The 15,708-nt window shown below is 44.1% G+C and overlaps 1 pseudogene; it reads right to left on the bottom strand.

The window, feature by feature from the left end:
• The window catches only part of LOC135553481 (ubiquitin carboxyl-terminal hydrolase 32-like), a 102,495-nt pseudogene that overhangs the window by 6,763 nt on the left and 80,024 nt on the right, over positions 1–15,708 (bottom strand).

Below are 15,708 nucleotides of genomic sequence, written 5' to 3'. Positions count from 1 at the left end.
CGATCAGATGAGCTCCTGCATTTTTCAGCATTTTCTTTAAAAAAGATAGATTTGGAGTTAGATAAACTTGGATTTTTTGTCAGGAACACATACTGGATTCTACCCTCTACAACATAACCCCACTTCAAATCAAAACTTAAAACCTACAACCTGATTTTGGATGGAATTGGAATCACCTGGAAGGTTCACAACTACCAAGATTTATTTCTCTATACAGCAAATTCTCTGGAAAACAACAGAAACCTGAAAACCCCATCCAACCTGGAACTGAGTGAGTAATGCTTAGACTGAAACTATATATTTAAAAGCCAAAAGCCAAGAAGAAAAATACACAACATTACTTTATAAGGACTGAATTCTAACATAATTCTGCCAAGCTTGATACAGCTTCAACTAGCACTGACGTGTCAAGTGAGAGGTGTCAAAGCCCATTAGCCCAACAATGGCAGGAGAGTCACACAGTCTACCCCAACCAAATGGAGAGGCCTTAGAGGCTCCCTCCCGCTGTTCAGAGGTAATTAAAATACAGTACCCTCTGCATGTAAAGAATGATAAGTCAAGAAAAGATTACAAAATGAAGCTCCTTATGGAAAATCAAGAGACACTTTTTGCTGACTATTACAAAAATGGGAACATCAGCAACCTTATCTTCCACACAAACCATCCCCTGGCATGGCACAGTGCTATATTAGCACACTACCCCTTTGTTAAGAGAGGGGGTTAACGAGGGTGGAAACTCAGAATACTTGATAACGAGGATTCTGAGTCAAGCAATATAAATATCTATAAGTCCGGAACAGTAATTGTACAGAGTAACCCCAAACAGTTTCAGCTGGACTTTCACCTAATCAAAGAATTAGCCCAGCAGGAGAAGCTCTCCCTTGATAAAGATACCCCCACACCGAGTGGGTCAGACCAGACCTCTTCACTATGTAACCCCACAGGCGAGCAACCCCCAGCGGAGAGTCAACCTCCCAGCACAGATTACCACTCCCTCATTGAAATGAAAGACAAATTCACCCAGCTGGAGATAAGGCAGGTGGAGCTGGAACAACAGGTGATCACACTTCAGTCAGCACAGACCCAGACAACAGCCCAGCACAACAACAGCCCCTTAACCAGACCAGGAGAGCTGGAGGTGGACAGAGACATATCTGCACTTTGGACAGTGGTGAGACAAATTCAACAGGAGAAGAGGAGCAGAACAGGCAACTAGAAGAGAGTATCAGACTGCTGGTGGAGGAGAGGTTGAGAGGGATGGAGGAGAAGGTGAGGGGGATGGAGGAAAGGTTGGGGGATGGAGGAGAGGTTGAGGGGGATGGCGTGTGACAGAGAACAACCCACTAGAGGTGGCCACCCCCACAGAGAAGCCAGAAGAACAGCCCACCTCATCACCCAACAAAAATCTCGACATCACAGCAGAACAGACAAATGAAGAACCCCAAGCCCAGCGGCTCTCACCCCCTCTGAGCACCCCCTGTCAGCCACCCTGATAGCCCTTCTGACAACCCCCACACCCACTGAGGACAAACACAAGACACAGATTGTACTACTTATGGACTCAAATGGGAAATATATAGAAGAAAAAAAAAAACTTTTTCCCCAAACACAGTGTGTCTAAACTCTGGTGTCCAAACACCCAGAGCGCCATAGACCTTCTGTCTGAGGCCAAACTAGGCTCACCTAGCCACATAATAATACACACAGGCACAAACGACCTGAGGGCCCAGCAGGAAAGAGTGGCCACAGCACTGAAGGGAGTGATTGAAAAGGCTTCTTCTACTTTCCCCAACGCACAAGTGGTTATCTCCACCCTGCTACCACGAAAAGACTTCCACCCTGCCACAATACAGCGGGTAAACGCAAGTATTTCCCGTGACTGTGCCTCAAAACCAAACGTTTTCCTGGCCCACCACTCCACCCTGGACTTGAACAGCCTCTATGACCAGGTCCACCTCTACAAGGCAGCAGTGCCCATCTTTGCCCGAACTCTAAGGACATCGCTCTCAAACGTATCCCCAACACTTCACACAGGAGCAACAGATCAATAGACACCCCACCCAGACCAGCGAGACACCCTCCCAGACCTGCAGGACCCCCTGGACCTACACATAGAGGACCCACGCCAAGAGGAATTACATCCAGACCACCGCACACCCAGACACATCCACACCCCTACCCCAACCAATCAACACCCCCCCCGTCAATCATGCCCACACCCCATTTAGGCCCCCTCAGATCAGACCTATGCCACTCCTGCCCACCCCATGCACCCCACCCCCGCAAAGAGGGCCTCAACATGGAAGCCACACATACGCCCAGGTAGTGAGCGGGCAAACAGTCCCAACCCCCACTCTCACACTCGCCCAAGCCAATGGCATGTACCAGATGCTCAGCAGGCTCTGCTCACACTTACTGGCCTGAGGCCAAACCACGACCAACAACATTGGACACTTTATGGAACAAAAAGCCTTTACTATTTCATCCTGGAATATCCAAGGCCTGAGGTCATCTGCCTTTGGCCTGAAGAGCAGAAACCCGGACTTCACCAAAGAAATCGGTAATACAGACATTGTCATCCTGCAAGAAACCTGGTATAGAGGAGACAGACCCACTGGATGCCCTCTAGGTTACAGAGAGCTGGTAGTCCCATCCACCAAACTACCAGGTGTGAAACAGGGGAAGGGACTCAGGGGGTATGCTAATTTGGTATAGAGCAGACCTAACTCACTCCATTAAATTAATCAAAACAGGAACATTCTACATTTGGCTAGAAATTCAAAAGGAAATTATCCTAACAGAGAAAAATGTCCTCCTGTGTGCTACCTATATCCCCCCACTAGAATCCCCATATTTTAATGAAGACAGCTTCTCCATCCTGGAGGAAATCAATCATTTCCAGGCCCAGGGACATGTACTAGTCTGTGGTGACCTAAATGCCAGAACCGGACAAGAACCTGACACCCTCAGCACACAGGGGGACAAACACCTGCCTGGAGGTGACAGCATTCCCTCCACCGTGTGCCCCCTAGGCACAACTATGACAACATAACGAACAAAAACGGGTCACAACTCCTGCAGCTCTGTCGCACGCTGGGTATGTACATAGTCAATGGTAGGCTTCGAGGGGACTCCTATGGTAGGTACACCTATAGCTCATCTCTTGGCAGTAGTACTGTAGACTACTTTATCACTGACCTCAACCCAGAGTCTCTCAGAGCGTTCACAGTCAGCCCACTGACACCCCTATCAGACCACAGCAAAATCACAGTCTACCTAAACAGAGCAATACTCAATCATGAGGCATCAAAGCCAAAGGAACTGAGTAACATTAAGAAATGCTATAGATGGAAGGAATGCAGTTTGGAAACCTACCAAAAAACAATTAGGCAACAACAAATTCAATCCCTTTTAGACAATTTCCTGGGTAAAACGTTCCACTGTAATAGTGAAGGTGTAAACTTGGCAGTAGAAAATCTTAACAGTATATTTGACCTCTCAGCTTCCCTATCAAATCTAAAAATCTCAAATAGAAAACCAAAGAAAATTAACAACAATGACAAATGGTTTGATGAAGAATGCAAAATTCTAAGAAAGAAATTGAGAAACCTGTCCAACCAAAAACATAGAGACCCGGAAAACCTGAGTCTACGCCTTCACTATGGTGAATCACTAAAACAATACAGAAATACACTACGGAAAAGAAGGAACAGCATGTCAGAAATCAGCTCAATGTCATTGAAGAATCCATAGACTCTAACCACTTCTGGGAAAATTGGAAAACACTAAACAAACAACAACACGAAGAATTATCTATCCAAAATGGAGATGTATGGGTAAACCACTTCTCCAATCTTTTTGGCTCTATAACAAAGAATAAAGAGCAAAAACATATACATGATCAAATACAGATCTTAGAATCAACTATTAAAGACTACCAGAACCCACTGGATTCTCCAATAACATTGAATGAGTTACAGGACAAAATAAAAACCCTCAAACCCAAAAAGGCCTGTGGTGTTGATGGTATCCTCAATGAAATGATCAAATATACAGACAATAAATTCCAATTGGCTATACTAAAACTCTTTAACATCATCCTTAGCTCTGGCATCTTCCCCAATATTTGGAACCAAGGACTGATCACCCCAATCCACAAAAATGGAGACAAATTTGACCCCAATAACTACCGTGGAATATGCGTCAACAGTAACCTTGGGAAAATCCTCTGCATTATCATTAACAGCAGACTCGTACACTTCCTCAATGAAAACAATGTACTGAGCAAATGTCAAATTGGCTTTTTACCAAATTACCGTACAACAGACCATGTATTCACCCTGCACACCCTAATTGACAACCAAACAAACCAAAACAAAGGCAAAGTCTTCTCATGCTTTGTTGATTTCAAAAAAGCCTTCGACTCAATTTGGCATGAGGGTCTGCTATACAAACTGATGGAAAGTGGTGTTGGGGGTAAAACATACGACATCATAAAATCCATGTACACAAACAACAAGTGTGCGGTTAAAATTGGCAAAAAACACACACATTTCTTCACACAGGGTCGTGGGGTTAGACAGGGATGCAGCTTAAGCCCCACCCTCTTCAACATATATATCAACGAACTGGCGCGGGCACTAGAAAAGTCTGCAGCACCCGGCCTCACCCTACTAGAATCTGAAGTCAAATGTCTGCTGTTTGCTGATGATCTGGTGCTTCTGTCACCAACCAAGGAGGGCCTACAGCAGCACCTAGATCTTATGCACAGATTCTGTCAGACCTGGGCCCTGACAGTAAATCTCAGTAAGACCAAAATAATGGTGTTCCAAAAAAGGTCCAGTCACCAGGACCACAAATACAAATTCCATCTAGACACTGTTGCCCTAGAGCACACAAAAAACTATACATACCTTGGCCTAAACATCAGCGCCACAGGTAACTTCCACAAAGCTGTGAACGATCTGAGAGACAAGGCAAGAAGGGCATTCTATGCCATCAAAAGAAACATAAATTTCAACATACCAATTAGGATTTGGCTAAAAATACTTGAATCAGTCATAGAGCCCATTGCCCTTTATGGTTGTGAGGTCTGGGGTCCGCTCACCAACCAAGACTTCACAAAATGGGACAAACACCAAATTGAGACTCTGCACGCAGAATTCTGCAAAAATATCCTCAGTGTACAACGTAGAACACCAAATAATGCATGCAGAGCAGAATTAGGCCGATACCCACTAATTATCAAAATCCAGAAAAGAGCAGTTAAATTCTATAACCACCTAAAAGGAAGCGATTCCCAAACCTTCCACAACAAAGCCATCACCTACAGAGAGATGAACCTGGAGAAGAGTCCCTAAGCAAGCTGGTCCTGGGGCTCTGTTCACAAACACACCCTACAGAGCCCCATGACAGCAGCACAATTAGACCCAACCAAATCATGAGAAAACAAAAAGATAATTACTTGACACATTGGAAAGAATTAACAAAAAAACAGAGCAAACTAGAATGCTATTTGGCCCTACACAGAGAGTACACAGCGGCAGAATACCTGACCACTGTGACTGACCCAAAATTAAGGAAAGCTTTGACTATGTACAGACTCAGCGAGCATAGCCTTGCTATTGAGAAAGGCCGCCGTAGGCAGACATGGCTCTCAAGGGAAGACAGGCTATGTGCTCACTGCCCACAAAATGAGGTGGAAACTGAGCTGCACTTCCTAACCTCCTGCCCAATGTATGACCATATTAGAGAGACATATTTCCCTCAGATTACACAGATCCACAAAGAATTCGAAAACAAATCCAATTTTGAAAAACTCCCATATCTACTGGGTGAAATTCCACAGTGTGCCATCAGAGCAGCAAGATTTGTGACCTGTTGCCACGAGAAAAGGGCAACCAGTGAAGAACACGCACCATTGTAAATACAACACATATCTATGCTTATTTATTTTATCTTGTGTCCTTTACCATTTGCACATTGTAAAAACACTGTATATATATATAATATGACATTTGTAATGTCTTTATTGTTTTGAAACTTCTGTATGTGTGATGTCTACTGTTAATTTTTATTGTTTATTTCACTTTATATATTATATACCTTACTTGCTTTGGCAATGTTAACATATGTTTCCCATGCCAATAAAGCCTCTTGAATTGAATTGAATTGACAGAGAGAGAGAGAGAGAGAGACAGAGAGACAGAGAGAAAGAGAGGCAGAGGTCACGATCAGATGAGCTCCTGCATTTTTCTGCATTTTCTTTAAAAAAGATAGATTAGGAGTTAGATAAACTTGGATTTTTTGTCAATAACACATACTGGATTCTACCCTCTACAACATAACCCCTACTTCAAATCAAAACTTAAAACCAACAACCTGATTTTGGACGGAATTACGGAATCACCTGGAAGGTTCACAACTACCAAGATTTATTTCTCTATACAGCAAATTCTCTGGAAAACAACAGAAACCTGAAAACACCATCCAACCTGGAACTGAGTGAGTAATGCTTAGTCCGAAACTATATTTTATCTACAAAAGCCAAGAAGAAAAATACACAACATTACTTTATAAGGACTGAATTCTAACATAATTCTGCCAAGCTTGATACAGCTTCAACTAGCACTGACGTGTCAAGTGAGAGGTGTCAAAGCCCATTAGCCCAACAATGGCAGGAGAGTCACACAGTCTACCCCAACCAAATGGAGAGGCCTTAGAGGCTCCCTCCCGCTGTTCAGAGGTAATTAAAAGACAGTACCCTTTGCATGTAAAGAATGATAAGGCAATAAAAGATTACAAAATGAAGCTCCTTATGGAAAATCAAGAGACACTTTTTGCTGACTATTACAAAAATGGGAACATCAGCAACCTTATCTTCCGCACAAACCATCCTCTGGCATGGCACAGTGCTATATTAGCACACTACCCCTTTGTTAAGAGAGGGGGGGTTAACGAGGGGTGGAAACTCAGAATACTTGATAACGAGGACTCAGGTAAGTCAGGTAATATAAATATCTATAAGTCCGGAACAGTAATGGTACAGGGTAACCCCAAACAGTTTCAGCTGGACTTTCACCTAATCAAAGAATTAGCCCAGCAGGAGAAGCTCTCCCTTGATACCCCCACACCGAGCGGGTCAGACCAGACCTCTTCATTATGTAACCCCACAGACGAGCAACCCCCAGCGGAGAGTCAACCTCCCAGCACAGATTACCATTCCCTCATTGAAATGAAGGACAAATTCACCCAGCTGGAGATAAGGCAGGTGGAGCTGGAACAGCAGGTGATTACACTTCAGTCAGCACAGACCCAGACAACAGTCCAGCACAACAACAGCCCCTTAACCAGACCCGGAGAGCTGGAGGTGGACAGAGACATATCTGCACTCTGGACAGTGGTGAGACAACTACAACAGGAGAAAGAGGAGCAGAACAGAGCACTAGAGGAGAGTATCAGACTGCTGGTGGAGGAGAAGTTGAGGGGGATGGAGGAGAGGTTGAGGGGGATGGAGGAGAGGTTGAGGGGGACGGCGTGTGACAGAGAACAACCCACTAGAGAGGTGGCCACCCCCACAGAGAAGCCAGCAGAACAGCCCACATCAGCACCCAACAAAAGTCTCGACACCACAGCAGAACAGTCCACACCAGACCCTGACCATAGAGTCGACATCACAGCAGAACAGACAAATGAAGAACCCCAAGCCCAGTGGCTCTCACCCCCTCTGAGCACCCCTCTGAGCACCCCCTGTCAGCCACCCTGATAGCCCTTCTGACAACCCCCCCACACCCACTGAGGACAAACACAAGAAACAGATTGTACTACTTATGGACTCAAATGGGAAATATATAGAAGAAAAAAAACTTTTTCCCAAACACAGTGTGTCTAAACTCTGGTGTCCAAACACCCAGCACGCCCCAGACCTTCTGTCTGAGGCCAAACTAGGCTCACCCAGCCACATAATAATACACACAGGCACAAACGACCTGAGGGCACAGCAGGAAAGGGTGGCCACAGCACTGAAGGGAGTGATTGAAAAGGCTTCTTCTACTTTCCCCAACGCACAAGTGGTTATCTCCACCCTGCTACCACGAAAAGACTTCCACCCTGCCACAATACAGCGGGTAAACGCAAGTATTTCCCGTGACTGTGCCTCAAAACCAAACATTTCCCTGGCCCACCACTCCACCCTGGACTTGAACAGCCTCTATGACCAGGTCCACCTCTACAAGGCAGCAGTGCCCACCTTTGCCCCGAACTCTAAAGGACATCGCTCTCAAACGTATCCCCAACACTTCACACAGGAGCAACAGATCACCCCACCCAGACCAGCGAGACACCCTCCCAGACCTGCAGGACCCCCCCCCTGGACCTACACATATAGGACCCACGCCAAGAGGAATTACATCCAGACCACCGCACACCCAGACAGATCCACACCCCCACCCCAACCAATCAACACCCCCCCACGTCAACCATGCCCACACCCCATTTGGGCCCCCTCAGATCAGACCTATGCCACTCCTGCCCACCCCATGCACCCCACCCACGCAAAGAGGGCCTCAACATGGAAGCCACACATACGCCCAGGTAGTGAGCAGGCAAACAGTCCCAACCCCTACTCTCACACTCGCCCAAGTCAATGGCATGTACCAGATGCTCAGCAGGCTCTGCTCACACTTACTGGCATGAGGCCAAACCATGACAAACAACAATGGACACTCTATGGAACAAAAAGCCTTCACTATATCATCCTGGAATATCCAAGGCCTGAGGTCATCTGCCTTTGGCCTGAAGAGCAGAAACCCGGACTTCACCAAAGAAATCGGTAATACAGACATTGTCATCCTGCAAGAAACCTGGTATAGAGGAGACAGACCCACTGCTTGCCCTCTAGGTTACAGAGAGCTGGTAGTCCCATCCACCAAACTACCAGGTGTGAAACAGGGAAGGGACTCAGGGGGAATGCTAATTTGGTATAGAGCAGACCTAACTCACTCCATTAAATTAATCAAAACAGGAACATTCTACATTTGGCTAGAAATTCAAAAGGAAATTATCCTAACAGAGAAAAATGTCCTCCTGTGTGCTACCTATATCCCCCAACTAGAATCCCCATATTTTAATGAAAACAGCTTCTCCATCCTGGAGGGGGAAATCAATCATTTCCAGACTCAGGGACATGTACTAGTCTGTGGTGACCAAAATGCCAGACCCAGACAAGAACCTGACACCCTCAGCACACAGGGGGACAAACACCTGCCTGGAGGTGACAGTATTCCCTCCCACATATGCCCCCCTAGGCACAACTATGACAACATAACCAACAAAAACGGGTCACAACTCCTGCAGCTCTGTCGCACGCTGGGTATGTACATAGTCAATGGTAGGCTTCGAGGTGACTCCTATGGTAGGTGCACCTATAGCTCATCTCTTGGCAGTAGTACTGTAGACTACTTTATCACTGACCTCAACCCAGAGTCTCTCAGAGCGTTCACAGTCAGCCCACTGACACTCCTATCAGACCACAGCAAAATCACAGTCTACTTAAACAGAGCAATACTCAATCATGAGGCATCAAAGCCAAAGGAACTGAGTAACATTAAGAAATGCTATAGATGGAAGGAATGCAGTTTGGAAACCTACCAAAAAACAATTAGGCAACAACAAATTCAATCCTTTTTAGATAATTTCCTGGGTAAAACTTTCCACTGTAATAGTGAAGGTGTAAACTTGGCAATAGAAAATCTTAACAGTATATTTGACCTCTCAGCTTCCCTATCAAATCTAAAAATCTCAAATAAAAAAACGAAGAAAATTAACAACAATGACAAATGGTTTGATGAAGAATGCTAAAATCTAAGAAAGAAATTGAGAAACCTGTCCAAGCAAAAACATAGAGACCCGGAAAAACTGAGTCTACGCCTTCACTATGGTGAATCACTAAAACAATACAGAAATACACTACGGAAAAAGGAATAGCATGTCAGAAATCAGCTCAATGTAATTGAAGAATCCATAGACTCTAACCACTTCTGGGAAAATTGGAAAACACTAAACAAACAACAACACAAAGAATTATCTATCCAAAATGGAGATGTATGGATAAACCACATCTTTTTGGCTCTATAACAAAGAACAAACAGCAAAAACATATACATGATCAAATACAAAATCTTAGAATCAACTATTAAAGACTACCAGAACCCACTGGATTCTCCAATTACATTGAATGAGTTACAGGACAAAATAAAAATCCTCCAACCCAAAAAGGCCTGTGGTGTTGATGGTATCCTCAATGAAATGATCAAATATACAGACAACAAATTCCAATTGGCTATACTAAAACTCTTTAACATCATCCTTAGCTCTGGCATCTTCCCCAATATTTGGAACCAAGGAATGATCACCCCAATCCACAAAAATGGAGACAAATTTGACCCCAATAACTACCGTGGAATAAGCGTCAACAGTAACCTTGGGAAAATCCTCTGTATTATCATTAACAGCAGACTCGTACACTTCCTCAATGAAAACAATGCACTGAGCAAATGTCAAATTGGCTTTTTACCAAATTAAAGTACAACAGACCATGTATTCACCCTGCACACCCTAATTGACAACCAAACAAACCAAAACAAAGGCAAAGTCTTCTCATGCTTTGTTGATTTCAAAAAAGCCTTCGACTCAATTTGGCATGAGGGTCTGCTATACAAACTGATGGAAAGTGGTGTTGGGGGTAAAACACATGACATCATAAAATTCATGCACACAAACAACAAGTGTTCGGTTAAAATTGGCAAAAAACACACAAATTTCTTCACACAGGGTCGTGGGGTTAGACAGGGATGCAGCTTAAGCCCCACCCTCTTCAACATATATATCAACGAATTGGCGCGGGCACTAGAAAAGTCTGCAGCACCCGGCCTCACCCTACTAGAATCCGAAGTCAAATGCCTGCTGTTTGCTGATGATCTGGCACTTCTGTCACCAACCAAGGAGGGCCTACAGCAGCACCTAGATCTTATGCACAGATTCTGTCAGACCTGGGCCCTGACAGTAAATCTCAGTAAGACCAAAATAATGGTGTTCCAAAAAAGGTCCAGTCACCAGGACCACAAATACAAATTCCATCTAGACACTGTTGCCCTGGAGCACACAAAAAACTATACATACCTTGGCCTAAACATCAGCGCCACAGGTAACTTCCACAAAGCTGTGAACGATCTGAGACAAGGCAAGAAGGGCATTCTAGGCCATCAAAAGGAACATAAATTTCAACATACCAATTAGGATTTGGCTAAAAATACTTGAATCAGTCATAGAGCCCATTGCCCTTTATGGTTGTGAGGTCTGGGGTCCGCTCACCAACCAAGACTTCACAAAATGGGACAAACACCAAATTGAGACTCTGCACGCAGAATTCTGCAAAAATATCCTCCGTGTACAACGTAGAACACCAAATAATGCATGCAGAGCAGAATTAGGCAGATACCCACTAATTATCAAAATCCAGAAAAGAGCCTTTAAATTCTATAACCAATTCTATAACCACCTAAAAGGAAGCGATTCCCAAACCTTCCACAACAAAGCCATCACCTACAGATAGATGAACCTAGAGAAGAGTCCCCTAAGCTAGCTGGTCCTGGGGCTCTGTTCACAAACACACCCTACAGAGCCCCAGGACAGCAGCACAATTAGACCCAACCAAATCATGAGAAAACAAAAAGATAATTACTTGACACATTGGAAAGAATTAACAAAAAAACAGAGCAAACTAGAATGCTATTTGGCCCTACACAGAGAGTACACAGCGGCAGAATACCTGACCACTGTGACTGACCCAAAATTAAGGAAAGCTTTGACTATGTACAGACTCAGCGAGCATAGCCTTGCTTTTGAGAAAGGCCGCCATAGGCAGACATGGCTCTCAAGAGAAGACAGGCTATGTGCTCACTGCCCACAAAATGAGGTGGAAACTGAGCTGCACTTCCTAACCTCCTGCCCAATGTATGACCATATTAGAGAGACATATTTCCTTCAGATTACACAGATCCACAAAGAATTTGAAAACAAATCCAATTTTGAAAAACTCCCATATCTACTGGGTGAAATTCCACAGTGTGCCATCAGAGCAGCAAGATTTGTGACCTGTTGATTTGTGACCTCACACTCAATGTCAACAAAACTAAGGAGATGATTGTGGACTTCAGGAAACAGCAGAGGGAACACCCCCCTATCCACATCGATGGAACAGTAGTGGAGAGAGTAGCAAGTTTTAAGTTCCTCGGCATACACATCACAGACAAACTGAATTTGTCCACTCACACAGACAGCATCGTGAAGAAGGCGCAGCAGCGCCTCTTCAACCTCAGGAGGCTGAAGAAATTTGGCTTGTCACCAAAAGCACTCACAAACTTCTACAGATGCACAATCGAGAGCATCCTGGCGGGCTGTATCACCGCCTGGTACGGCAACTGCTCCGCCCTCAACCGTAAGGCTCTCCAGAGGGTAGTGAGGTCTGCACAACGCATCACCGGGGGCAAACTACCTGCCCTCCAGGACACCTACACCACCCGATGTTACAGGAAGGCCATAAAGATCATCAAGGACATCAACCATCCGAGCCACTGCCTGTTCACCCCGCTATCATCCAGAAGGCGAGGTCAGTACAGGTGCATCAAAGCTGGGACCGAGAGACTGAAAAACAGCTTCTATCTCAAGGCCATCAGACTGTTAAACAGCCACCACTAACATTGAGTGGCTGCTGCCAACACACTGACACTGACTCAACTCCAGCCACTTTAATAATGGGAATTGATGGGAAATGATGTAAATATACCACTAGCCACTTTAAACAATGCTACCTTATATAATGTTACTTACCCTACATTATTCATCTCATATGCATACGTATATACTGTACTCTATATCATCGACTGCATCCTTATGTAATACATGTATCACTAGCCACTTTAACTATGCCACTTTGTTTACATACTCATCTCATATGTATATACTGTACTCAATACCATCTACTGTATCTTGCCTATGCTGCTCTGTACCATCACTCATTCATATATCCTTATGTACATATTCTTTATCCCCTTACACTGTGTATAAGACAGTAGATTAGGAATTGTTAGTTAGATTACTTGTTGGTTATTACTGCATTGTCGGAACTAGAAGCACAAGCATTTCGCTACACTCACATTAACATCTGCTAACCATGTGTATGTGACAAATAAAATTTGATTTGACACGAGAAAAGGGCAACCAGTGAAGAACACACACCATTTTAAATACAACCCATATCTATGCTTATTTATTTTATCTTGTGTCCTTTACCATTTGTACATTGTTAAAGCACTGTATATATATATAACTATATATATATATATAACATGACATTTGTAATGTCTTTATTGTTTTGAAACTTCTGTATGTGTGATGTTTACTGTTAATTTTTATTGTTTATTTCACTTTATATATTCACTTTATATATTATCTACCTTACTTGCTTTGGCAATGTTAACACATGTTTCCCATGCCAATAAAGCCCTTGAATTGAAATTGAATTGAAATTGACAGAGACAGAGAGAGACAGAGAGAGACAGAGAGAGACAGAGACAGACAGAGAGAGACAGAGAGAGAGAGACAGACAGAGAGAGAGAGACAGAGAGAGAGAGAGACAGACAGAGAGAGAGAGAGAGAGAGAGAGAGACAGAGACAGAGAGACAGAGACAGAGAGAGAGACAGACAGACAGAGACAGACAGAGAGAAAGAGAGACAGAGAGACAGAGAGAGAGAGAGAGAGAGAGAGAGAGAGAGAGAGAGAGAGAGAGAGAGAGAGAGAGTGGCTCAGTAAAACAACTTGACCTCATTCTTCCTGTGTATATGGGCTATGTGGTGTATTGTGCACTATGAATAGAAGTAAATATATGTTTGCTCTGGTTTCGGTTGTTTCTGTGCGCTTTATTATCAATTCAATTCAAGGGCTTTATTGGCATGGGAAACATGTGTTAACATTGCCAAAGCAAGTGAGGTAGATAATATATAAAGTGAATATATAAAGTGAAAAATACAAATTAACAGTAAACATCACACATACAGAAGTTTCAAAACAATAAAGACATTACAAATCTCATATTATATATTTCCAGTGTTTTAACAATGTACAAATGGTTAAAGGACACAAGATAAAATAAATAAGCATAAATATGGGTTGTATTTACAATGTTGTTTGTTCTTCACTGGTTGCCCTTTTCTCGTGGCAACAGGTCACAAATCTTGCTGCTGTGATGGCACACTGTGGAATTTCACCCAGTAGATATGGGAGTTTATCAAAATTGGATTTGTTTTCGAATTCTTTGTGGATCTGTGTAATCTGAGGGAAATATGTCTCTCTAATATGGTCATACATTGGGCAGGAGGTTAGGAAGTGCAGCTCAGTTTCCACCTCATTTTGTGGGCAGTGAGCATTATCTCTTTCTGAATGACTGGTTTGTTTAACAATGGGAAACGACTGCAGATCACTGGGCTATCATCCAGCTAATCAGGGACTTGGAAGCAACAGTCACTTGAGACAGGTGAAGTAATGAAACACAACCAGGAGCGAGACAGATGGCACCCTATTCCCTATATAGTGCACTACATTTGACCAGGGTCCATAGGGACTATGCACTATAAAGGGGAATAGGGTCCCATTTGGGATGTAGAAAGGATGACATCAGACCTTTGAGGACGTTGAGGAACCCAGCAGGGGCGGAGATGGAGGAGACCGTTTCTCCTCCTCCTATCCTCAGTAGCTCCTCCCCCTCGCTGCGGCTCTGCAGACTGTGTAGCCCGTTAAGCCCCGCCTCCCGGGGAGCCAGGTAAACACTAGGGTCAAACCTCTCTCTGGGAAACTGGACGATCTTCTGAGACTTGATCCAGCGGCCGTTCACAAACTGGAATCTCTTCAGGTGTACTATCTGCAACGCAGAGCCAAGCAACAACATCAACTAATATGAAACATTGATGTAGACACGTCTGTTTACATTGCTAATAATGAACTCTTGCTCTTTTAATAAATAATAATAATAAAATAATACAGAAAATAGTGTAAAGTATACTGCGTTTCAGTCATACTATGTAGTGATGCTGGCTGCTATGTAGTGGTGGTGGCTGCTATGTAGTGATGCTGGTTGCTATGTAGTGGTGGTGGCTGCTATGTAGTGAGGGTGGGTGCTATGTAGTGAGGGTGGGTGCTATGTAGTGAGGGTGGGTGCTATGTAGTGATGGTGGGTGCTATGTAGTGATGGTGGGTGCTATGTAGTGAGGGTGGGTGCTATGTAGTGATGGTGCCTGCTATGTAGTGAGGCTGCCTGCTATGTAGTGAGGCTGCCTGCTATGTAGTGGTGGTGGGTGCTATGTAGTGGTGGTGGCTGCTATGTAGTGGTGGTGGCTGCTATGTAGTGATGGTGGCTGCTATGTAGTGATGGTGGCTGCTATGTAGTGGTGGTGGCTGCTATGTAGTGATGGTGGCTGCTATGTAGTGATGGTGGCTGCTATGTAGTGATGGCTATGTAGTGAGCTGCTATGTGTGAGTGAGTGCTATGGTGGCTGCTATGTAGTGGTGGTGGCTGCTGGGTGATATGTAGTGAGGCTGGGTGCTATTTTTATTTATTTTTTCATTTTACCTTTATTTAACCAGGCAAGTCAGTT

The sequence above is a fragment of the Oncorhynchus masou genome, chromosome 13 (genome assembly GCF_036934945.1).
Source record: "Oncorhynchus masou masou isolate Uvic2021 chromosome 13, UVic_Omas_1.1, whole genome shotgun sequence".
NCBI lineage: Eukaryota > Metazoa > Chordata > Actinopteri > Salmoniformes > Salmonidae > Oncorhynchus > Oncorhynchus masou.
This window is presented reverse-complemented; position numbering and strand designations above follow the sequence as displayed.